This window comes from Canis lupus, chromosome X (assembly GCF_048164855.1).
Source record: "Canis lupus baileyi chromosome X, mCanLup2.hap1, whole genome shotgun sequence".
Classification (NCBI taxonomy): Eukaryota; Metazoa; Chordata; class Mammalia; order Carnivora; family Canidae; genus Canis; species Canis lupus.
Genome location: NC_132876.1, coordinates 78,382,588 through 78,407,238, shown reverse-complemented (window position 1 = coordinate 78,407,238; position 24,651 = coordinate 78,382,588). Strand labels below are relative to the sequence as shown.

Sequence of the window (24,651 nt, the reverse complement as noted above, 5' to 3'; positions counted from 1 at the left end):
GATGAGAAGGTCAGCCTGGAAGAAATGGAAGGTGAGGTGGAAGAACAGATTACTTAGGACAGAACCAAAGTATGCCAATTCACAGGAAGGAAGTTATAAAGACCTAGAATCATAAAACTCTTAAGCTTTAGGGTCCCGGAATCACTGTATCCTGGGTCATGGGGTCCAGGAACCATGGAACACACAGGATCCTAGCACCCTGAAAGCACAGAGTTTGAACCTTCTAGTCCACCACTGTCTAACAGAACTACCTTGACGATGGAAATGTTCTAAAGTTCTGAGGTGTCCAATTTGGTAGCCACTGCTCTGCAATAACCGTCACATGGTTATGGGACACTTGAAATGCGGCTACTGCCAAGTAAAGAAACAGACTTTAACGTTTTCCTTTAACTTACATTGAAATAGCTACGTGTGGCTAAGCAGTTACCATTGGACAGTGCAATTCTAGGCTTAGAGCCATAGGGCCTCTAGCATGTCGACCTGAGAATTCTAGATTTACAGAGTGTTGGAGTCAGAGTCTTAGAGCCGTACGACACTTAGGCCTTAGTACCTCACATAGAGATAACCTTTCAGTCTTTTTTTTAAGAAAGATTTTATTTATTTATTCATGAGAAACCCAGAGAGAGAGAGAGAGAGAGAGGCAGGGCAGAGACACAGGCAGAGGGAGAAGCAGGCTCCATGCAAGGAGCCCGACGTGGGACTTGATCCCGGGACTCCAGGATCCTGCCCTGGGCCTAAGGCGGGCGCTAAACCGCTGAGCCACCTAGGGATCCCCCAACCTTCCAGTCTTGAGCAAAACTTCAGGCCTTGGTCCACCCCCTTCACTTCATCCACATCCCACAAACTAACAAGGCCATGAATGTGATCCTTGGTGACCTGCAGGCCGACTACTTCAACATCATCACCTTTTCTGATTCGGTTAGTGTCTAGAAAGCTGGAGGCTCCATCCAGACTACTATCCAGAATTATCCACAGCACCAAGGACTACCAGGCCACATGGAAGCTGATGGTTGTAAGTGTTAGACCTGGCCACTCAAATGGATGGGCTGTGGTAATGTGAGGAGTTCCTTTTTATTTTTTATTTAGTTTTTAACTTTATTTTTTCTATTTTAAGGAGGCCCCACACCCAATGTGGGGCTCAAACTCATGACCCTGAAATTAAGAGTCACATGCTCTGAGCCAGCCAGGCACCCCAGATGTGGGGAATTCTCAAAATGCTCCCTTCATTCCCCATCCACCTCACCTCTCACAATACCTGAAATATCACTATTATGTTTTCTACAAATATGTCCCTTCATCTTCTGTGTTCTTTTTCCTAGTAGAAAGAACATAGTTCTATGTATTTTAGGGTACATTCTTCCTTGGCTCTGAGTTTCTCTTTAAAGCACATACTCAGGAGAATTTGCCAAAAGTGTTTAAAATCAATAATCTACATACTTATTTCCAAGCATTTGGTCAAGCTTTTGAGCAAAATCATCTCTCAGAAAAGTACCGAAGTCTCCCCAATCAAACACCTCCCGTCAACTCATCCATTTTTTTCCCCTGTAGCATGGAGGTGAGGTTGCTATCCTTGGGGAGCTGCCTGTCTGACTAGAGGATTAGATATCCCCCCAGGAAACAGGCAAATCGTAGTCTGAGACAGGGCGTGATAAAAGCCAAGAACATGTGGGCCCCACTGTCAGATCTCAGGGAGCCTGTGTCGGGGTGGGGGAGCTGGGAAGGATAAGCAGCAGAAAAAGTCTGAACAAGGATAATGAGAAATTCCTGAGCCAGAGAGGTTGGTGAGGTGCCCAGTGTGTCTGCAATGGGAAAAATAACCAGAAATAACCAGAAAAGATGGTCTCACAGTCTGCTTCCCACTTAGGGACCAACATCAAAGCAGCTCTGCTAAACCACAGCAACCAGGAGACTGCACGGGGACCCAATGTGGGGAGGACCCCTCTCATCACCTTCCTGACAGATGTGGAGCCCACAGCCAGTGTGATGACGCCCAGTGTGATCCTCTCCAACATCTGACAGGCGCTGGGCAACAGGGTGTCCGTTTTCAGTTTGGCCTTTGGGGATGAGGCTGACTTCCCACTGAAATGTCACCTATCCCTGGAGACACGGAGAGCAGCCCGGTGCATGCACGAGGACACTTGACACAGCCCTACAGCCGGTGGAGGACCTCTCCGAGGAGATCTCCATGCCTCTGCTGGCAGACATGCATCTGGACTACCTGGGCGGCTTGGTAGGGGCCTCCCCTTGGGCCTTTTCCCCCAATTACTTTGGCGGCTCAGAGCTGGTGGTGGCAGGACAGGTGCAGGCAAGCAAGCAGGAACTGGGCATCCAGGGTCAGCTTCTTGTGGCCTGCTACAGCAAGGCAGCCGCCAACAGCAGCCAGAAGAACTTTGGTGTCCCAGGGGAGCCAGCCTACAACGTAGCCCACTCACCTGCTGCCTACCTCTGGGCCTACCTCACCATTGGAGAGTTGCTGGAGGCATGCTTCCAGGCCCGTGACACCACCGCTTGCCACCTGCTGGCAGCCAAAGTCCCCAGCCTGTCCCTTGAATATGTGAACTTTGTCACATCTCTGACTTTACTGGTCGTGCAGCCCAAGGATGCAAGTGGGAAGGCCAGGATACAGACTTCCACTGCAGCTGGACCAGGCACCATCATGCCCTCATCCACCAGCAGGCATGGCCTAAGGACAGGCACAACCCAGTCAGCCCTGGTATCCAGGGTCTCTCCCAAATCAAGGCTTGTGAAACCAAGGTTCTAGTTATCCTCAACTACTCCTGCCTCCACAAACATTATACCCAGTTCCAAGGAGTTGGAGCCACTGGGCCAGAGCCCTAGTACCCTATCCACCCCAGCACACCCAAAGCCCAAACATCCAGCACAACACGATCCTGGCACTTTGGTTCAACCAAGTCTCAGAACAACAACTGCTACCTTTGTGCCCTCAAATGCTGGCCCCTTCTTGCTTCTGAAGCCCAGTGTACCATCACACCAGTATCCTGGTGCCCTATCCCCATGAATTCCAAGACACAAGTCCCACCTCTGAATCCTGGCACCTTATCCCAGGCCAAAGCTGGCACTATCAAACCTGTTATTCCACTGCACTCCGAACCTGGTGCTCCATCACAACCCAAACTGGATGGTCTATCACACCCCCAACCTGGGGTACTCATATCACAGTCACCCAAAAGGCTGCCACAGCCCAAGCCTGGAGTCTCCACACTTCAGATCCCCAAGTGCCTATAACACACTAGACCAAAGGTTCCTGCTCACCAGACCCCAAACAATCGGCCACACCCTAAACCCAGGGTTCTCTCATGTAAGACCTCCAAAATCCCATCACCTCTTAAACCTAGTAGCCCACCTCCCCCCAAATTACCCAAGCTTATCATTTCCCAATCCTAGGACCCCACTACCCAATAAACCCAAAACCCCATAACCCCCCAAACCTGCCAGACCTGCGTCCCCACCTCTTCAGGATCCAAGCACATCCACGAGCACAACCTCAAGTCCCGCAAGTCCCAGCAGTACCATGATCACTTCTGTCCCTGGAGAACACCTCTCTATTCCCTTTGACCTCACCCTGCCCTCTCTGCTGCCCCAAGGAACCTCTGGCATCAGCATGACCTGCTTCTGGGGCCCCAAAGCACCACACAAATTCTGGGACCATCTGTGTCAGAAGACCCAACAGTGATCCTACCCAGCAGCTCTGGTCTTCTGCTGGAAGGCAGCTGCCCAAACCTGCCAGTCTTGCTGCCTTCTAGCACCCTCCCTGATGTAGAGAGCCTGCTCCATCTCCCTGAGGAGCTAGAGCTGCCGCATGAGTCAGTGGTGGAGTCCGTGTTCATGGAGTCCTTGAACCCACCAGCTTTCCATACCTTTCTCCCTCTTGACGAAGATGGTGAGTGCCATGGGCAAGAGGTCAAGCCATGGCGGCGGGGGGCGGGGGAGGTATGAATGGGAAGCTCCAGGAACTGGTAGCATACAAGGCATTCTGCAGATTCTAGTGATAACCCAGTTGCCTGCTTGCTTGCTTTGAGGCTTCAAATCAGCTATTTAACCTCTCTGGGCCTCAGTACATAACACAGAATTAGAGGCTTTGAGGGAGGAGGGATGTTAAGACTAGGAAGGCTAAACAGAAACAAACTGGTCAAGCTGTGGTTTTGACATTTGCTTTGTTGGACAAGAGAATTGCTCATGCGTCTCAAGCAGGGTAGGGATACAGGGTTATAAATGGAAGCATCACTGGGCAAGGCAAGTCTGCTTAGTTCTTTTGTGCTCTGTAAACAGCCCTGTTTAAGGAGAGGGGTATAAACACTGGAAAAGATAATTATCTTTAAATTTCCCAAAGACTGTGACGCACTAACTGTTAACATTTTCTAGTCCTTCCGATGTGAAAGTACTGCTCTACATATTGTACTTGTAAGTCCCTCATTTACTACACACACACACACAAACCCTGTTAATAACTGCATTTTACTCATTGGTAAGCTGAAGCACAGTGAAGTGAAGTAACTTATTCCATGTCACACAACTAGTAAGAGATTTGGACCTACATGATTTGGTCCCAGACTGAATGTACTCCACCCCTCCATTGTTCTGTCTTCCTAAGAAGAGCAATATTTCCTGGGTGACCTCATAGGGCAGGATTAGAGCCAGTCGATGGTGGCAGTAAATCACAGGGATATAAATTTGGGCATGAGATCCTTCACATGCCCCTCTCCCTCACCACCCACCAATATCCCATCCATCTTCAATTCTTGGCAATGTTACCTCTGACATATTTCCCAAATGCACCCACTTCTCATCACCCCAACTATTACTATCTTAGGGCAGACTGCCATTGTGTTTACTCTAGAAAACTGGTCTCCCTGCTTCCTCTCTTGGGAGATTTTCTTTGCCATTTTCCTCCAGCAGCAAAGGGGTCATTTAGAAACAAAGATTACTTCGTGTCCCTTTCATACTTAACTCCCCTCAAGGGTTTCCTGTCACACCTAGAATGAGATCCAAAGTTCTCTTGATAGCCCACAAGGCCCTGCATGATCTACCCTCTACCCCATACCTCTCTGACTTCACTTTCTCCCACTCACTCTCTGAACTCTAGCCCCACTGGCCTCCTCTCTGTTCATCCAATGGGCCCTGTCTCACCCTCATCTCCACTCAAGGACCTCTCTCAAGCTGTTCCTTCTGTTTGATGATCACTCTGCCCTGCCCTGTCACTTGTCTAGCATCCTCATCTCTTCCATTGCCATCAAATTCCAGACCACACATTAGATCTCAGCTCAGATGGCCTTCCCACCCTCCCCACAACTGCCCCAGACTTCATTATATGTCTATAATTCCCTTGGTCACTTTATTATTTTTTCTGGGGCTCCTGGCTGCTTCAGTCTGTAGAGCATGTGGCTCTTGATCTCGGGGTAGTGAGTTCAAGCCTCACGCTGGGGTATAGAGATTACTTAAAAAACTACTGGACGTTGTGTGTAAGTGATGAATCACTGAATTCTACTCTTGAAACCAATATTGCTCTGCTTGTTAACTAAAATTTAAATAAAAATTCAAAAGGGAAAAAAATAAAATTTTGATTAAACTACTGAAAAAAATCTGAGAGAGAGAGAGAGAGCAAGATGCCTGAAGACCCAGACATAGAAGCAGAGGAGTCAAGATACACAGTGACACATATAGAGACATGACACAGGGACACAGAGGTAACCAGGAAGACATAGGTAAACACCTTAGTCCAAGACACCAAGGACTAAGAAGTAGAGGCACAGAGACACGCTGACATGATGACTTACAGATATGGGATAGGGGATGAGAGGAGAAAATAGAGACACAGGACAACAGATCTATAAAAGCATAGAAACAGAGATGTTGCACAGACCAAGACTTGGAAACAGAGACGCAAGGACATGAGCACATGCAGAGGAGCACACGAGGAGCAAAACTGGAGCACAACCTTATATATTCAGAGATCCAGTGGCAAAAACGTGGGGATGCAGACACCCAAGCTGTGACAAACACCAGCTAAGACGTAGGAGTTAGGCTAGGTAACAGAGAGACATAAAGAAAGGCAAGCTGGAGACCCAAGTATAATGGAGACCCTATGACACAGGGACACAGGAAGAGAGAGAGAGAGACAGAGACAGAGAGACAAAGAGACAGAGAGATCCTAGAATAGGATCCCTAGACACAGGGATGAGAAGCCACAAAGACAACCATATGGATACAGGCTAGAAATGGGAACAGAAACACAGGAGCATGTCTGGGAGGACCAAGATAGGAACAAAGAAACCTAGACAAATTGAAACAGACACAAAGAACATCAACAAACGGGCAGAGACACGGTGACAAGGAAATCTACCCAGAGAGGCAGGGATGCAAAGACACAGAATAAAGATAAACCTGGGGATAGAAACAGAAACATACAAATAGGCAACCAAGGACACAAATGAAGAGATAGGGAGAGTGAATCAGGCACAGGAACACAGAGAGTGGTTCAAAAATAAAAAGTTATGCACAGGAGAATACAAAGATGGCAATGGAGTAGGGGGATGCTATGCTCACCTTGTCACATGAACACAACTAGATAATTATCAAATCATCCTAAATAGCCCAGAAATAGACCTGAAGACTGACAGAACAACCCCCACAACTAGAGGGAGAAAAGAGGTCACATTGAAAAAGATAGGATGTGGGGAGACATGGATTAGGAGAGAAATGGATCCTGGGGGCTGCAAAGGGGAAGAAGCTGTGGTTGCAGAGAAGGGAGGGGGGCACACAGGGGAATGCACACAGAGGATGCTCCCCCAAAGCCATTGGCTTGGAAAACGAGAGGGGCTGAATTTCATGAGTTCTTGCAACCAAGGGGGCTTAAAGGCTGGAGTTTTAAAGGTCAGTGGGCTTGGCTGGAATAGACTTGGAGGGCACTAGGCTGCTCCTGGAGAGAAGGTAAGCAAATGACCTGAAGGCAGACAGCGTGGAAACAGTGATCTAAAAAACCCCTACAATGGAATATTACTCAGCCGTTAGAAACAACAAATACCCACCATTTGCTTCGATGTGGATGGAACTGGAGGGTATTATGCTGAGTGAAATAATAAGCCAATCGGAGAAGGGCAAACATTATATGGTCTCATTCATTTGGGGAATATAAAAAATAGTGAAAGGGAATAAAGGGGAAAGGAGAAAAAAATAAGTGGGAAATATCAGAAAGGGAGACAGAACATGAAAGACTCCTAACTCTGGGAAATGAACTAGGGGTGGGTGGAAGGGGAGGTGGGTGGGGGGTGGGGGTGACTGGGTGGCGGGCACTGAGGTGAGCACTTGATGAGATGAGCACTGGATGTTATTCTGTATGTTGACAAATTGAACACCAATAAAAAATAAATTTATTAAAAAAATGAAAAACCCCTGGCACACACAGTGGAAGAGTTTATGTGTTCTTCTCGTAGTGTGTCCCTGAGAGCCAATATTCGTGGAGATGCTGCTCTGGGAACAAAGAAGCTGGCTGGTGCTATATCCCTCCCCTGACCTGCAGCATAAACACAGAGCCACCTGTAGAAAGCAACACAGCATGCTCACACTAGCTGCCTAACCTTCTTACACCAAGCCCCACATCCCCTGCACTCTGGAGGGCCTGCCCTTCTCTCTCTCTCTCTCTCTCTCTCTCTCTCTCTCTCTTTTTAAAGATTTTATTTATTTATTCATGAGAGACACAGAGAGAGGCAGCGACGCAGGCAGAGGGAGAAGCAGGCTCCATGCAGGGAGCCTGATGTGGGACTTGATCCTGGGACTCCAGGATCACGCCCTGGGCCGAAGGGAAGCGCTCAACCACTGAGCCACTCAGGCGTCCCAAGGGCCTGGCCTTCTCAGTCAATCTTGTTCCAGTCCCAGTGCAGAGGGCCCCTTCCCAGGAGACCAGGAGAAACTCCTGCCCACACCACATCTCCACCAGAGAGTTCTTCAGTGCTCTGGTTCCAGTGCAGAAAGTATCAGGTCTCATTTAACAAGCAGACTAAAGCACACCTACCTAAAACGCACCACATTCTAGCAAAGGACTAAACACTGCCCACTGCAGGTTAAGAGTGCCTCTGCAGACAACCACTCTGAAGGACAGAGCAGCCAAAGCACTCCAGCAGAGTGCAGGCGACACACACCAGAGACGATGCCTGAAGTAGTGCCAGGCCATGGACACTACATGACCTCTTCTTCATAAAGCCATTGCTCTCAGGAGCAGGAAACATACCTGGCTATTCTAACACAGAGACGAAGGCAGAGACTTAGACAAAATGCCAGATGGAGGAATTCATCCTCAATGAAAGAACAAGATAAGGTCATGGCCAGAGATCTAAGCAGAAGAGATAATAAGTAACATGGGTGATGGAGGATTTAAAGCAACAATCATAAGAATACTCGCTGGGCTTGAGAAAGAGTGGAAGACTTCAGGGAGACCCTTACCACAGAGATAAGAGAGTTAAGAGGCAATCAGACAGAAATGAATATGGCAATAACTGAGATCCAAAACTGCCTGCAAGTAATGACCATAAGGACGGAAGAAGAAGAAGAATGAATAAATTATATAGTAGATAGGATAATGGAAAATAATGAAGCTGAAGAAAAGACAGAAGGACAAATTATGGATCATGAGAAAAGGCTTTGGGAACTCAGTGACTCCATCCAACATAATAAAATTTGTACCATAGGAGTCCCAGAAGAGGAAGTGAGAGAAAAGGGGGCAGAAGGTTTATTTGAGAAAATAATAGCTAAAAACTTCCCTAATCTGGGGATGGAAACAGACATCCAGGACCAGGAGGCACAGAGAACTCCCACCAAAATCAATAAAAGCAGGCCAACACCAAGACATATTGTGATTACATTTGCTAAATATAGTGATAAAGAAAAATCTTAAAAGCAGCAAGACAAAAGAATTTACAAGGGAAGACACATAAGGCTAGCTGCAGATTTTTCAACAGAAACTTGGCAAACCAGAAGACAGTGGCATAATATGTTCAAAGTGCTGGATGGAAAAATCTGCAGCCAAGAATTCTCTATCTTGCAAGGGTATCCTTCAGAATAGAAGGAAAGATATAGAGGTACCCAGACAAACAAAAACTGAAGGAGTTTGTGGCAACTAAAACAGCCCTGGATGAGATATTAAAGGGGACTCTTTGCAAAGGAGAGACCAACAGTGATAATGAGAAGAAGGGATCAGAGAAAACCTCCAGAGATGACAAAAGACATGATAAAATGGCAATAAGTCCATACCTATCAATAATTATTCTGAATGTAAGTGGCTTAAATGCTCCAGTTAAAAGACATAAGATGACAGAATGGATGAAAACAACAACAAGTTTCGTCTATATGCTTCCCACAAGAGTCTCATCTCAGACCTAAAGACACCTGAAGATTGAATGTGAGGGGATGGAGAAATATTTATCACGCGAAAGGATGTCAAAAGAAAGCCAGAATAGCAATTCTTATATCAGGCAAACTAGACTTTACATCAAAGACTGTAACAATAGATGAAGAATGACATGATTCATTATAAAGGGAACAATGCAGCAAGAAGATCTAACAATTGTAAATACTTATGGACACAACATAAGAGCCCCAAATATATAAAACAATTAATAACAAACATAAAGGAACTCATTGATAATAGTACAGTAAGAGTAGGTAGGGGACTTTAACACCCCACTTATAGCAATGGACGGATCGCCTAAGCAGAGAATCAATGAGGAAACAATGGCTTTGAATGACACAGTGGACCAGATGGACTTTACAGATGTATTCAGAACATTCCATCCTAAAACGACAGAATACACATTCTTTTCAAGTGCGCATGCAACATTCTCTGGAATAGATCACATTCTAGGTCACAAATCATGCCTCAACAAATACAAAGGAGAATGAGATCATGCCATGCATCTTTTCTGACCAGGACACTACGAAACTTGAAGTCAACCAGAAGAAAAAAACTGGAGAGACCACAAATACCTAGAGGTTAAACAAATGCTACTAATGAGCAAATGGGTCAACCAGGAAATCAAAGAAGAAAATTTAAAAATACATGGAAACAAATGAAAATGAAAACATAAACGATGCAAAACCATTGGGATGCAGCAAAAGTGGGCCTAAGAGGGAAGTATATAGCAATATAGTTCTACCTTAAGAGGCACAAAGAATCTCAAATAAACAACCTGATCTTACACCTCAAGGAGCTAGAAAAAGAACCGCAAACAAAACCTAAAATCAGCAGGAAGGAAAGAATAAAGGTTAGAGCAGAAATAAATGATATGGAAACTAAAAAAACCCAAAAACAATAGAACAGAACAGGTCAATGAAACCAGAAGCTGGTTCTTTGAAAAAAAAAAAAAAGAATAAAATTGATAAACCACTATCTAGACTTATAAAACAGAAATGAGAAAGGACCCAAATAAATAAGATCACAAATGAGAGAGGAGCGATAACAACCAACACCATAGAAATATGGACAATTACAAGAGAATATTATGGAAAACAATATGCCAACGACCTGGAAAAAATGGATAAATTCCTAGAAACATATAATCTGCCAAAAATGAAACAGGAAGGAACAGAAAACTTGAACATACTGATTACCAGCAAAGAAACTGAAGCAGTAATAAAAAAAAATCTCCCAACAAACAACAGTCCAGGGCCACACAGCTTCACAGGGGAATTCTACCAAACATTTAGAGAAGACTTAATACCTAGTTTTCTCAAATGATTCCAAAAAAATATAAAAGGAAGGAAAACTTCCAACTTAATTGTATGAAACCAGCACTACCCTGATATCAAAACCAGACAAAGACTCCAGCAAAAGAGACAGAGAGAGAGAGAGAAAACTACAGGCCAATATCCCTGATGAACACGGATGCAACAAATTCTTAAGAAAATACTAGCAAACCTAATCCAACAATACATTAAAAAGAATCTTTCTCCACGATCAACTGGGACTTATTCCTAGGCCATCAGTATACTTTGATATTTGCAAATCAATCAATGTGATACACCACATTAATAAAAGAAAAGAGCCATATGATCCTCTCAACAGAGGCAGAAAAAGCATTTGACAAAGTAGGGCATCCATTCATTATAAAAACCCTCAACAAACTAGGGTAGAGGGAACATAACATAATGAAGGCCAAACATGAAAAACCCGCAGCCACTGTCATCCTCAATGGGCAAAAACTGAGAGCTCTTCCTTTATGTCAGGAACAAGACAGGGATGTCCACTCTCACCACTGCTTCTTAACAGAGTTTTGGAAGCCCTAGCCACAGCAATCAGACAACAAAAAGAAATAAAAAGTAACCAAATCAGCAGGGAGGAAGTAAAACTTTCACTATCTGCAGATGACATGATACTCAATATAGAAAACCTGAAAGACACCATCAAAAAATTGCTAGAACTGATGCACGAATTCCCCAAAGTCACAGGCTACAGAATCAACATACAGAACTCTGTTGCACTTCTATATGCCAATAATGAAGCAGCAGAAAGAGAAACGAAGGTATGGATCCCATTCACACTTACAGAAAAAAAAAAACATAAGATATCTAGGAATAAACCTAACCAAAGAGCTAAAAAACCTGTTCCCTGTAAACTATAAGACATTGATGGGAGTGCTAAGATGGCAGCATCCTTGGAGCACAGGTAACTATCAAATCATTCTGAATACCCAAGAAATCAACCTGAGGACTAATAGAACAAACTGCACCACTAGAGGGAGAGAAGAGGCCACAATGAGGAAGGTAGGAAGTACAGAGATGTGGTTTGGGGGAGAAAGGGATCATGGGAGCTGCAGAGGGGTGGAGGGTGCCCTGGTTGTAGGGAAAGGCAAGAGGGAGTGGAATGCATAGGGATACATGTGAGGAGAAGACTGCTCCAAAGCCATTGGCTTAGAAAACCAGCGAGGCTGATTTTTGTGAGTAATTGCAACCAGCAGGACGCAAACACTGGAGTTTTAGAGGTCCCTGGGCTTTGCTGGGATAGAGGCCTGAAGACATTGCCCTTACTCCTAGAGACAAAACAGGCCAGCAACGCGGGAAAGACTGCGGGACTGCGGGATCTGAGGACCATCCCAGGTGCATGGGGAGAGAGACCGTTCATACTTTATGGAGTGCGTCTGTGAGAGGTGGCATTGTCTCTCTGGGGACAAAAGAACTGGCAGGCGCCACTTCCCTCCCTTGCCCCTCAGCATAGGTGCAGACATATCTGCTGAGGGTGGCAAACCCGGACACTGGCTGTTTAGCCTGCTTTGCTCCAAACCCATGCCCCTGTGTTCTGGCATGGCTGCCCTTCTGAGTCACACCTGCATCGTTCCCAGCACTGTGATACCCTGTCCCAAGGACCAGCACAGGCCCCCGCCACACCAGGTCCCTGACGTTTGGAATTTTAAAAATTGGCAGGGGTGGCTGAGATAGAGCCCAAGGTGCACTGCACTGCTCCAGGCAAACAAGCAACCCAGAGACAGACAGTGTGAAAACAGTGATCTGAAAAAAATCCTGGTGCTTGAGTGGAGATTATTTGCTCCGTCGAAAGTGCTTCCCTGAGAACAGTAAAAACGGACTCGTGGACACCTGTCCCTGCGGACAAAGGAGCTGTCTGGTGCCATTTCTCTGCCCTGCCCCTCAGCATAAACTAACTTCAGTAAACACCACAGTGCCAACACTGGCTGCCTGACCTGCTTATACCAAGTCCTGTCTCCCTGTGCTCTGCTGGTATTAATGCTGCTCTTGGGCAAGTGTGCTTCAGGATGGGATTAGTGGGCCACTTCCCCAGAAGACCAGCAGAAACCCCTGCACACAGGATGTCTACTGACCACAGAGTTCCACAAGGCTTCAGTTCTAGTGGAAAGAGTGCCAGGTCCCTTTTAACAAGCAGACTGGAGCACAACTAGTTAAAACTGGCCACATTCCGGCCAAGGTCCAAACACTCCCCACTATAAGCAAGGAGAACCTCTGCAGATGACTGGCCTGAGGGATAGAACAGACAAAACGCAACACCAGAGGGCACATAGCACACACCAGAGACACTTCCTGAAGCACCGGGCCCTGGACATTATACAAACTCTTCTTCATAAAACCATTACTTGCAGGAGCAGGAAACATAACAGGCTTTTCTCTCTCTCTCTTTTTTTTTTAAAGATTTTATTTATTTATTCATGAGAGACAGAGAGACACACACACACAGAGGCAGAGACACAGGCAGAGGGAGAAGCAGGCTCCATGTAGCCATGTGGGACTTGATCCTGGGTCTCCAGGATCACACCCTGGGCCAAAAGCGGCGCTAAACCGCTGAGCCACTCAGGCTGCCGAACAGGCTTTTCTAACACAGAAGAAGCCAGAGACCTAGACAAAATGCCAGGATGGAGGAATTCATCCCAAAAGAGAACAAGAAAAGATCATGGCCAGGGATCTAATCGAAACAGATATACAGAATATACCTGATCCAATATTTAAAGCAACAATCATAAGGATACTAACTGGGCTTGAGAAAAGCTTGGAAGACATCAGGGAGACCCTTACTGCAGACGTGCAGGAGCTAAACACCAATCAGACCAAAATGAAAAATGCAGTAACTAAGATTCAAAACCGACTGGGTGTTATGACCACAAGGATGGAAGAGGCAGAGGAATGAATAAGTGATATCAAAGATGGGAATTATGGAAAATAATAGAGCTGAACAAAAGAGAGAAAGAAAAATTTTGGACCACAAGAGTAGACTGAGGGAACCCAGTGAGTCCATCAAGCGTAATAACATTCATTTCATAAAAGTCCCAGAAGAAAAAGAAGAGAGAAAAGGGGGCAGAAGGTTTATTTGAGGAAAACAATAGCTGAAAAATTTCCTAGTCTGGGGAATGAAACAGACATCTAGTTCCAGGAGGCACAGAGAACTCGTAACAAAATCAACAAAAGCAGGCCAACACCAAGACAATATTGCAGAACAGTTTGCAAAATATGGTGATAAAGAAAAAAATCCGAAAGGCAGCAAGACAAAAGAAATCCATAACTCACCAGGGAAGATCCATACAGCTAGCAGTAGATCTCTCCACAGAATCTTGGCAGGCCAGAAGGGAGTGAGTGGCATGATATGCTCAACGTGATGAATGGCAAAAGTCTGCAGCCAAGAATTCTCTATTCAGCAAGGCTATCATTCAGAATAGAAGGAGAGGTAAAGAGTTTCCCAGACAAACAAAAACTAAAGGAGATTGTGACCACTACAGCAGCCCTACAAGAAATATTAAACGGTGCTCTTTGATTGGGAAGGGAAGACCAAAAGTGACAAAGACAAGAAAGGAACAGAGAAAATCTAGAAATAATGACCAAACAAGCAATAAAATGGCACTAAATACATATCTATGAATAACCACTCTGAATGCAAATGGACAAAATGCTCCAATCAAAAGACATAGGATGCCAGAATGTATTAAAAACAACAACAACAACAACAACAACAACAACAACAACAACAAGACCCATCTATATGCTGCCTGCAAGGGACTCCTTTTTAGACTTAAAGACACCTTCAGATTGAAAGTGAGGGGATGGAGAAACATTTATCATGCAAATGGACATCAAAAGAAAGCCGGAGTAGCAATACTTACATCAGAAAAACTAGATTTTAAACCAAAGCCTGTAATAAGAGATAAAGAAGGGCGCTATAGCTTGGCATGGCTGCAGAGGAGGCCGCGGCGGGGAAAATGGCGGACGGGAAGGCGGGAGAGGAGAAGCCGGAGAAACCGCAACGAGCTGGAGCCGTGGGAGGACCTGAAGAAGAAGCAGAAAAACCTGTGAAAACTAAGACTTTCTTCCAGTAATGGAGGGGAAAGTTCCAGTCGCAGCACTGAGAAGCGATCAGCTAAAGAAGAAGCTGCAGACCTCCCAACAAAGCCTACAAAGATCTCCAAGTTTGGATTTGCCATAGGTAGACGACAAAGAAAGCCTCAGCCAGATCCATCAAACTTGGATCAAGTAAGCCTAAAGAAACTGTTCCAACGCTTGCTCCAAAAACCCTTTCAGTAGCAGCAGCTTTTAACGAAGACAAAGATAGTGAACCAGAGGAAATGCCTCCAGAAGCAAAGATGCGATGAAGAATATTGGAAGGGATACACCAACATCAGCAGGACCAAACTCCTTCAATAAAGGAAAGCATGGTTTTTCTGATAACCAGAAGCTATGGGAGCAAAATATAAAATCTCATCTTGGAAATGTCCATGACCAAGACAATTAAGTGATGTGTTTTGAAATTGGGGTGTGGGGTGGGTGTAAAGTTAAAAGGAACAGTTTCCTTTTTAAAAGAATGGTATAAGACTATCTTTGGAGCCGCCTTTTTGTTTTGTTTTGTTTTGTTTTTTAAAGATTGAGTGGTACACTAATAAGAGTTTGAAATTAGAGGTAATTTATGTTTTATATACAGATTTCAAGACATCTGCTAATTTTGTAGTTTCATGTGATTAGTTTCCAAAGGTTACAGATAATAAAAAACCCAGAAATGGTACCTTTCTAAGAATTGCATGTTGTTTTAGACACAACTATTAGCACATTAAGAGGGACGCAAAAAGTTATTGTCTATTAAACTGCAAGCAATTAGTCTTAACTCCCTTATTAACCTAAAGTGTCTGGCTCCCAGGAACAGCCTTATAGAGAGGGAGTATCGTATTGGGAGGAAAATGTTCCTGGACTATTGACTGAAAGTATGTTAGATAAAATACAGCTTTTCTTTTTCCTAATGGGCATTTGTTTTGTTTCAAGTCGTCATAAACTAGGTATTGCATTGCTATTGGTTGGTACAGATGCTTAGCTCTTTAAAAAAAAAATTTTAAGGGGCACCCTGGATGGCTCAGTGGTTTAGCCCCGCCTTGGGCCCAGGGCCTGATCCTGGAGACTCTGGATCGGGTCCCACGTCGGGCTCGCTGCTTGGGGCCTGCTTCTCCCTCTGCCTGTGTCTCTGCCTCTCTCTCTCTCTCTCCCTGTGTCTCTCATGAATAAATAAAATATTTAAAAAAAATTTTTAAGAACTTCTATGTAAATTGTTGTGTATTTGAGATAGCCCACTTCACTTTAACGGGTCTTGTCTACCTTCATTAGTCTTCAAAGACCATTTGCTGCCAAAGTAAATCAGTATTTTGAATGTCCTTCTCTTGGTTTTTGTTATTAGCTAGTTCCTGTAAGCATTTCCACCAGATCTTGAGGCAAATCATAAGGAAGCTGTTTCTTTTAAAATACAAACCACCACCAAAAATTTAAATGTACATAATACTTAAATATTTGGCTGTTTTTAATTTTTAAAAGGTAGAAACACCAAAAAAGCAACATTGTATGAAGATGAAAATGAGAAAGATGCACTTCCTGTAACTTTGTTAAAGCTTACTTTAAGTTACTAACTTGTGTCTTCCTCAATTTCTTTCAGAAGTGTTCTATAGTTTTGAGGGTATAGATCCTTTACATCTTTGGTTAGGTTTATTCCTAGGTATCTTATGCTTTTGGGTGCAATTATGCTGAGTGAAGTAAGTCAGTCGGAGAAGGACAAACATTATATGTTCTCATTCGTTTGGGGAATATAAATAATAGTGAAAGGGAATATAAGGGAAGGGAGAAGAAATGTGTGAGAAATATCAGAAAGGGAGACATAACGTAAAGACTGCTAACTCTGGGAAACGAACTAGGGGTGGTAGAAGGGGAGGAGGGCGGGGGGTGGGAGTGAATGGGTGACGGGCACTGGGGGTTATTCTGTATGTTAGTAAATTGAACACCAATAAAAAATAAATTAAAAAAAAAGTTACTAACTTGTGAAAGTGAATTTGATTTGAACTTAATGCAACAATTCTTATTTTAGTACAGTAATAACAGTTCATTTGAAGTGTATACATATTAACCAATGGCCTCTCAAAAGCACATTTTAGGTACTGAAGATAAAAAAGAAAATGCATCTTTAAACATTTTATGGATTCTTTGACCACATATACGTTGTTAGATCTATGTATTGTAGGATTTTTTAAAGAATTTTTGTATATGGATTATTTTTTAATGTGACAGTTAAAACACATCTTTAAAAGCATAGTCTCAGATAAAAGAAACAGAGTATAATGGTTTCTTTGAAAACTCCTGCAATGCTTAATTTGGAGGCAGCTTCAGACTATTTTATTGGTGGTAACTACTCGCTGAGCTCTTTTAATAGGTAATAACTCCAGAGAAGCAGCCTGTATATACTCCTAACACTTTGGTTCATTTGCATTTAAGTTTAGAGTAAGCCCCAAGTAAAACAATGGAAATGTATATAGAACTGTTAGTTCTTACATGATTTAATTATATCAATATACATGAATTTAACTTGCTTTAATGTAGGCAAACTTTCCACGTTGTCCATTTTACTGTTTATGTTAAAATAATATCCCTTTCCTACATAATCTTTTCTTGACTCAAATGAAATATTAACCTAAGGTCAAGATGGGAGAGAAACGACTGAGATGAATGTCTTTACTAAAATACCAATAAATTTGGCAAACTCAAAAAAAAAAAAAAAAAAAAGAAGGGAGCTGTATCATAGTAGAGGGACTATCCATCAAGAAGATCTAACAACTGTAAATATTGATGCCCCCAACTTGGGAGCACCCAAATATATAAATCAATTAATAACAAACATAAAGAAACTCATTGATGATAATATAATAATAGTAAGGGACCTTAACACCCCAGTTACAGCAATGGACAGATCATCTAAGCAGGAAACAATGGCTTTGAATGACACCCTGGACCAGATGGGCTTAATAGATATGTTCAGGACATTTCATCCCAAAGCAGCAGAATACATACCTTTTGGAGCACACACAGAGTATTCTGCAGAATAGTTCACATATTGGGTCACAAATCAAGCCTCAACAAGTACAAAACGATCAAGATCATACCATGCATCTTTTCTGACCACAAAACTATGAAACTTGAAGTTGAGCAAAAGAAAACATTTGGAACGACCACAAATAGGTGGAGGATAAGCAGCATGCTCCTAACCAGAGAATGGGCCAACCAGGAAATTAAAGAAGAAATTTTAAAAATACATGGAAAACAAATGAAAGTGAAAACACGACAGTTCAAAACCTTTGGGATGCAGCAAGAGTGGTCCTCAGAGGAAAGTATATGGCAATACAGGCCTACCTTAAAAGGCAAGAAAAATCTCAAATAAACAACCTAAACTTACACCTAAAGGAGCTGGAGAAAGAACAAAAAAATGAAGCCTAAAGCCAGCAGAAGAAGGGAAGTATTATTTAGGTTAGTGCAGAAACAATGCTATAGAAACTAAAGAAACAGTAGAAGAGATCAATGAAACCTGGAGCTGGCTCATTGAAAAAGTCAGTAGAATTGATAACCCTCTAGCCATACTTTTAAGAAGAAAATAGAAAGGACCCAAATAAATAAAATCACAAATGAGAGAGGAGAAATGAGAACCAACACCACAGAAATACAAAGAAGTAAAAGAGGATATTATGAAATACAATATGACAACAAACTGGACAACCTGGACATTTCTTAATGGATAAATTCCTAGAAACATATAAACTACCAAAATTGAAACAGGAAGGAATAGAAAGCTTGAACAGGCTGATACCCAGCAAAGCAATTGCATCAGTCAGTAACAAAAAAATCTCCCAACAGCCAAATATCCAGGGCCAGATAGCTTCATAGGGGAATTCTATCAAACGTGAAGAGTTAATATCTATTCTTCTTCAACTATTCCAAAAGATAGAAATGGAAAGAATACCTCCAAATTCATTCTATGGGACCAGCACTACCCTGATCCCACGACCAGACAAAGACCCCAGCAAAATAGAGAACTACAGGCCAATGTCCGTAATGAACATGGATGCCACAATTCTCAAGAAAATATTAGCAAGTCACATCCCAGAGTACACTGAAAGAATCATTCACCATGATCGAGTGGGATTTATTCCTGGGCTGCAAGAGTGGTTCAATATTCGCAAATCAATCAACATGATGCACCACATCAAAAAGGAAGGTATAAGAACCATATGATCCTCTCAATAGATGCATAGAAAGCATCTGATAAAGTAGAATGTCCATTCATCATAAAAACCATCAGCTGAGTAGGGATAGATGGAACATACCTCAACATAATCAAGATCATATATTAAAAACCCACAGCTAGAAATATCAGAAAGGGAGACAGAACGTAAAGACTCCTAACTCTGGGAAACGAACTAGGGGTGTTGGAAGGGGAGGAGGGCGGGGGGTGGGAGTGAATGGGTGACGGGCACTGGGGGTTATTCTGTATGTTAGTAAATTGAACACCAATAAAAGAATAAATAAATAAATAAATAAATAAATAAATAAATAAATAAATAAATAAAAAACCCACAGCTAATATCATTCTCAATGGGCAAAAACTGAGATCTTTTCTTCTTCAGTCAGGAACAAGACAGGGATACCCACTCTCACCACTGTTCTTTAACATAGCATTGGAAGTCCTAGCCACAGCAATCAGACAACAAAAGGAAATAAAAGGCATCCAAATCATCAAGAAAGAAGTAAAACTTTTGCTATTCACAGAAGACATGATACTCTAATACCAAAAACCCAAAAGACTCCCCCACAACAATTGGTTGAACTGATGTATGAATTCAGTAAAGTCACAGGACACAAAATTAGTATACAGAAATCTGGTGCATTGCTATACACCAATAATGAAGCAACAGAGAGAGAATTCAAGGAATTCATTTACAATTGCACCCAAAAGCATAAGATACCTAGTGATAAGCCTAACAGAAGAGGTGAAGGTCCCCCCCCCCACTCTGAAAACTGTAAAGCACTGTTAACAGCAATTGAAGAGGACACAGAGAAATGGAAAGACAGTCAATGCTCGTGCATTGGAAGAACACATATTGTTAAAATGTCCATACTACCCAAAGCAACCCACAAATTTAATGCAATCCCTGTCAAAATACCAAGAGCATTTTTCACAGGGCTAGAACAAACAATCCTAAAATTTGTATGGAACCACAAAGGATCCCAAATAGCCAAAGCAATCTTGAAAAAGAAAAAGCAAACCTGGAGGCATTACAAGGATGGAGTTCAAGCTATATTACAGAGCTGTAGTGATCAAGACAGTATAGTACTGGCACAAAAACAGACACATCGATCAATAGAACTGAATAAAAAACCCAGAAATGTTTCCACAACTACATGGTCAACCAATCTTCAACAAAGCAACAAAGAATATCCAATGGGAAAAAGACAGTCTCTTCAATAAATGGTGTTGGAAAACCTGGACAGCAACATGCAAAAGACTGGAACTGGACCATTTTCTTACACTACTCAAAATGGATGAAAGACCTAAATGTGAGACAGGAATCCATCAAAATCCTAGAGGAGAACACAGGCAGTAACCTCCTTGACATTGGCCACAGCAACTTCCTGCTAGATATGTCTCCCAAGGCAAGGGAAACAAAAGCACAAATAAACTATTGGGACTTCATCGAGATAAAACACTTTGTACAGCGAAGGAAACAACCAACAAAACTAAAAGGCAACCTTCAGAGTGGGAGAAGATATTTGCAAATGGCACATCAGATAAAGCATTAGTATCTAAAATGTATAAAGAACTTACAAATCTCCACACTCAGAAAGCAAACAATCCAGTTTAAAAATTGGGCAGAAGACATGAATGGACGCTTTTCCAAAGAAGACATCCAGATGGCTAACAGACACGTGAAAAGATGCTCAACACCACTCATCATCAGGGAAATGCAAGTGAAAACCACAATGAGCTACCACCTCACACCTGTCAGAATGGCTAAAATTAAGAACACAGGAAACAACAGGCGTCGGTGAGGATGCAGTGAAAGTGGAACCCTCTTAAACTGTTGGTGGGAATGCTAACTGGTGCAACCACTCCAGAAAACAGTGTGGAGTTTCCTCAAAAAGAAGGGAAGGGGGAAGAAATGTGTGGGAAATATCAGAAAGGGAGACAGAACGTAAAGACTGCTAACTCTGGGAAACGAACTAGGGGTGGTAGAAGGGGAGGAGGGTGGGGGGTGGGAGTGAATGGGTGACGGGCACTGGGTGTTATTCTGTATGTTAGTAAATTGAACACCAATAAAAAAAAAAAAAAAAAAAAAAAAAAAAAAAAAAAAAAAAAAAAAGTTAAAAATAGAACTACCCTGTGATCCATCAAGTGCACTACTAGGTCTTTACTCAAGGAATACAAAAATACTAATTTGAAGGGATATTTCCACCCCAACATATATAAAGCAGCATTATCTATAATAGCCAGCTTATGGAAACAGCCTAAGTTCCCATCAACTGAGGAGTGGAGGAAGAAGATGTGGGGTATATATACCCATATATCCCTCAGCCATCAAGAGGAATGAAATCTTGTCATTTGCAATGACATGGATGGAGCAACCGAACGTTATGCTAAGTGAAATTAGTCAGAGAAAGACAGATACCATATGATTGCACTCATGTGGAATTTAAGAAACAAACCAAAGGAACAAAAGAGAGAAAAAAGAGGGAGAGAGGAAAACCAATAAGCAGACTCTTAACTGTAGAAAACAAACTGATGGGGACCCCTGGGTGGCTCAGTGGTTGAGCGTCTGCCTTCGGCTCAGGGCGTGATCCCGGGGTCTGGGGATCGAGTCCCACATCGGGCTCCCTGCAGGGAGCCTGCTTCTCCCTCTGCCTGTGTCTCTGCCTCTCTGTCTCTCTGTGTGTGTGTCTCTCATGAATAAATAAATAAAATCCTATTTTTTTAAAAAAATAAAACAAACTGATGATTAGCAGAAGGGAGTGTGGGGTGGGGGGTTATATAGGTGATGGGGATTAAGGAGTGCACTTGTGATGAGCACTGGCGTTGGATGGAAGTGTTGAATCACTATATTGTACACCTGATAGTAATACTACACGGTGTGCTAACAAAGTGGAATTTAAGTGAAAACTTCAAAAAAATAAAAAGACATCGATCAGACACCAGACACAAGCAGCGAGACAGGAACACAGAGATGGTGAGTATGATCAAAACAAAAGCAGGGTCAGAGCGAGAAGGTAAGAGAAACAGATGCAGAGAGGCACCCTGGAAACTAGATGCATAGAAACAAGAACACAGCCAGGGGGACCCAGAGAAAATGAGGCAGGGACTGAGAAAGAGAGGTATTGAGTCACAAAACAACTTAAGACACTGTCACAGCAACATCAAGAAACAGATACGGAGACATTGGCAAAAACTGGGGAAAGTAAATGGAGAATTACAGTAAATGCCAAATCACAGACATGGAGAGCAAAGTGCCAGAGATGCACAGACTCAGAGACTCACCAACAAAAGGTACATGGAAGGAGGCATTTGCACATGATTCATGAGCACAGACACTGCAACACAGAGGCTCAGAGACACCCAGATACAGGAATACAGAGACCCTGAGACACACTTCCAGTGGATCACAGAGGTTCTAGGATATGCAAGGACTTGGGGATGGATGCACGGAGATAAAAAACACACAGACACTGGAGCATAGAAGCTCACGGGCACCCAGACACAGACATGCAACAGACACTAGTTCATATGCTAAGGCTCAGAGACATATAAAGATTTAGGGACATGCAGACTCAGGGATGCACAATGACTCAAGGGCACATCAAGACTCAGGAATAGGCAAAGATTCAAGGACATGTGAAGAATCAGGGATGCACAGAAAAAAGGGATGCACAAACACTCAAACACAGAGACTTGTTGGATCCCCAGACACCGAGACGCAGAGACCTATCGGCCCACAGAGACAGGCAGACACAGACTGCAGAGCCTCTGGATATGCAGAAATTCAAGTACCTTCAAGGACAAGGATGACTAGACACTGAAACACAGTCATGAGGGACACACAGAGACAAGAAATAGAAGCCACAGAATACAGGCAGAGAATCAGGGACACTCAGAGATGGCGATATACAGACACTGAAACAGAGACTAATAGGATGTACAACACAGGGACACATAAAGAAATGAACACAGAAACTCACAGGGTTACAGGAGTTCAAGGACATGCAGATACTGTGCCACAATATACAGTGGAAATCACAGACACCAGAGCACAGAGACAGTGGGACATAGAATCCTTGGGACACTGAAATATGCAGACACTGGAACACAGTTAGACACTCGCTCATATAAATATTAAGATGCACACAGCCATTAGGAAATATGGGCAACCACTAACTCACACACACACAGACACAGGTATACACACAAACACTTAAAACACAAGCACACAGATACTAGAATAGATGTCAGAACACGCAGGGATGCTGGCACACAGAGTCAATGGGACCAGACACTGCCACGCAGGTCCTGGTACATACAGACACTGGCATACACAGAGGGACACATAGAACCTGAGATTGACATACACACTGGGATACACACACCCTTGAGACACAAGGAACCTGGGGTACGAAGACTGAAGCACACAAAACCTGAAACTCAGAGACACACAGTAAGCAGCATGCTGATACTGGAACACACAGACGAAAGGATACAGGCATTGGGGCCCACAGACACAAGGGCATATAAAAACACTGTGACACACAGACACTTTGACTCACAAATAGTGGAACAAGGGATCCCTGGGTGGCGCAGCGGTTTAGCGCCTGCGTTTGGCCCAGGGCGCGATCCTGGAGACCCGGGATCGAATCCCACATCGGGCTCTCGGTGCATGGAGCCTGCTTCTCCCTCTGCCTATGTCTCTGCCTCTCTCTCTCTCTCTCTCTCTCTCTCTCTGTGACTATCATAAATAAATAAAAATTTAAAAAAAAACAAATAGTGGAACAAGCAAACACTGGAATATACATACACTGAGGTTCAGTGGCATTGGGACACACTGAAGCCGGGACACACCCTTGGGACACACGGTTATAGAGGCTTACAGTGGCAGTGACCATACAACCATGGGACTACACAGAACAGGGCCATACAGACACTGGGTCAAGCAGACATTGTGAAAAAAAAAAACAGACATTGTGATACACAGACACTGGGCTACAGATACTGAGGTGCATGGGAACACTGAAACTAATAGACACATGTAACACGCAAATGGTCAAGCTACACAAACTGGCACAGATAGAAAGTGAGGAACACACATACTGGAACATGTACAGACACCAAGACACACAGACACTACAGCATAGAGTCATTAGGACATAAACAGATACTGGGGACACCCAGACATTAGAGTAGAGAGAAACTATTGATCTGCAGATACTGGGAGATATACAGACACTGTGACAGACAGTCATTTTGACACAGACACTGAAGCACAGTCAGGGGTAGAGGCAGAAGTTGGGATTTCTAGACATTGAGGTTCACAGACACTAGGATACTTAAACACTGAGATGCACAGATACTTGGGGCATACAAACACTGGGACACAGCCCCTGAGACACATAGACATTTGGATGTAGAGACACTGAGGAATACAGTCCCTGGGACATTCAATCACAGGGAAACAGGCACACAGACTGAGACAGACGACGACGGTGACATACAGACACTGACATACACACAGACGCTGACCCACACAGACGTTGCAATGAGTAGGTAACGGAACACATAAACACTGGGGTTCTCAG

General features: G+C 43.4%; 2 pseudogenes; both read left to right on the top strand.

Annotated features, from left to right (window-relative positions):
- The first annotated feature begins 322 nt into the window (after nt 1–322).
- Nucleotides 323–5,578, top strand: LOC140628511 (inter-alpha-trypsin inhibitor heavy chain H6-like; annotated as a pseudogene).
- Nucleotides 5,579–14,301: 8,723 nt separating this feature from the next.
- LOC140628775 (PEST proteolytic signal-containing nuclear protein pseudogene) lies at nt 14,302–15,998 on the top strand (annotated as a pseudogene).
- Nucleotides 15,999–24,651: the final 8,653 nt, after the last annotated feature.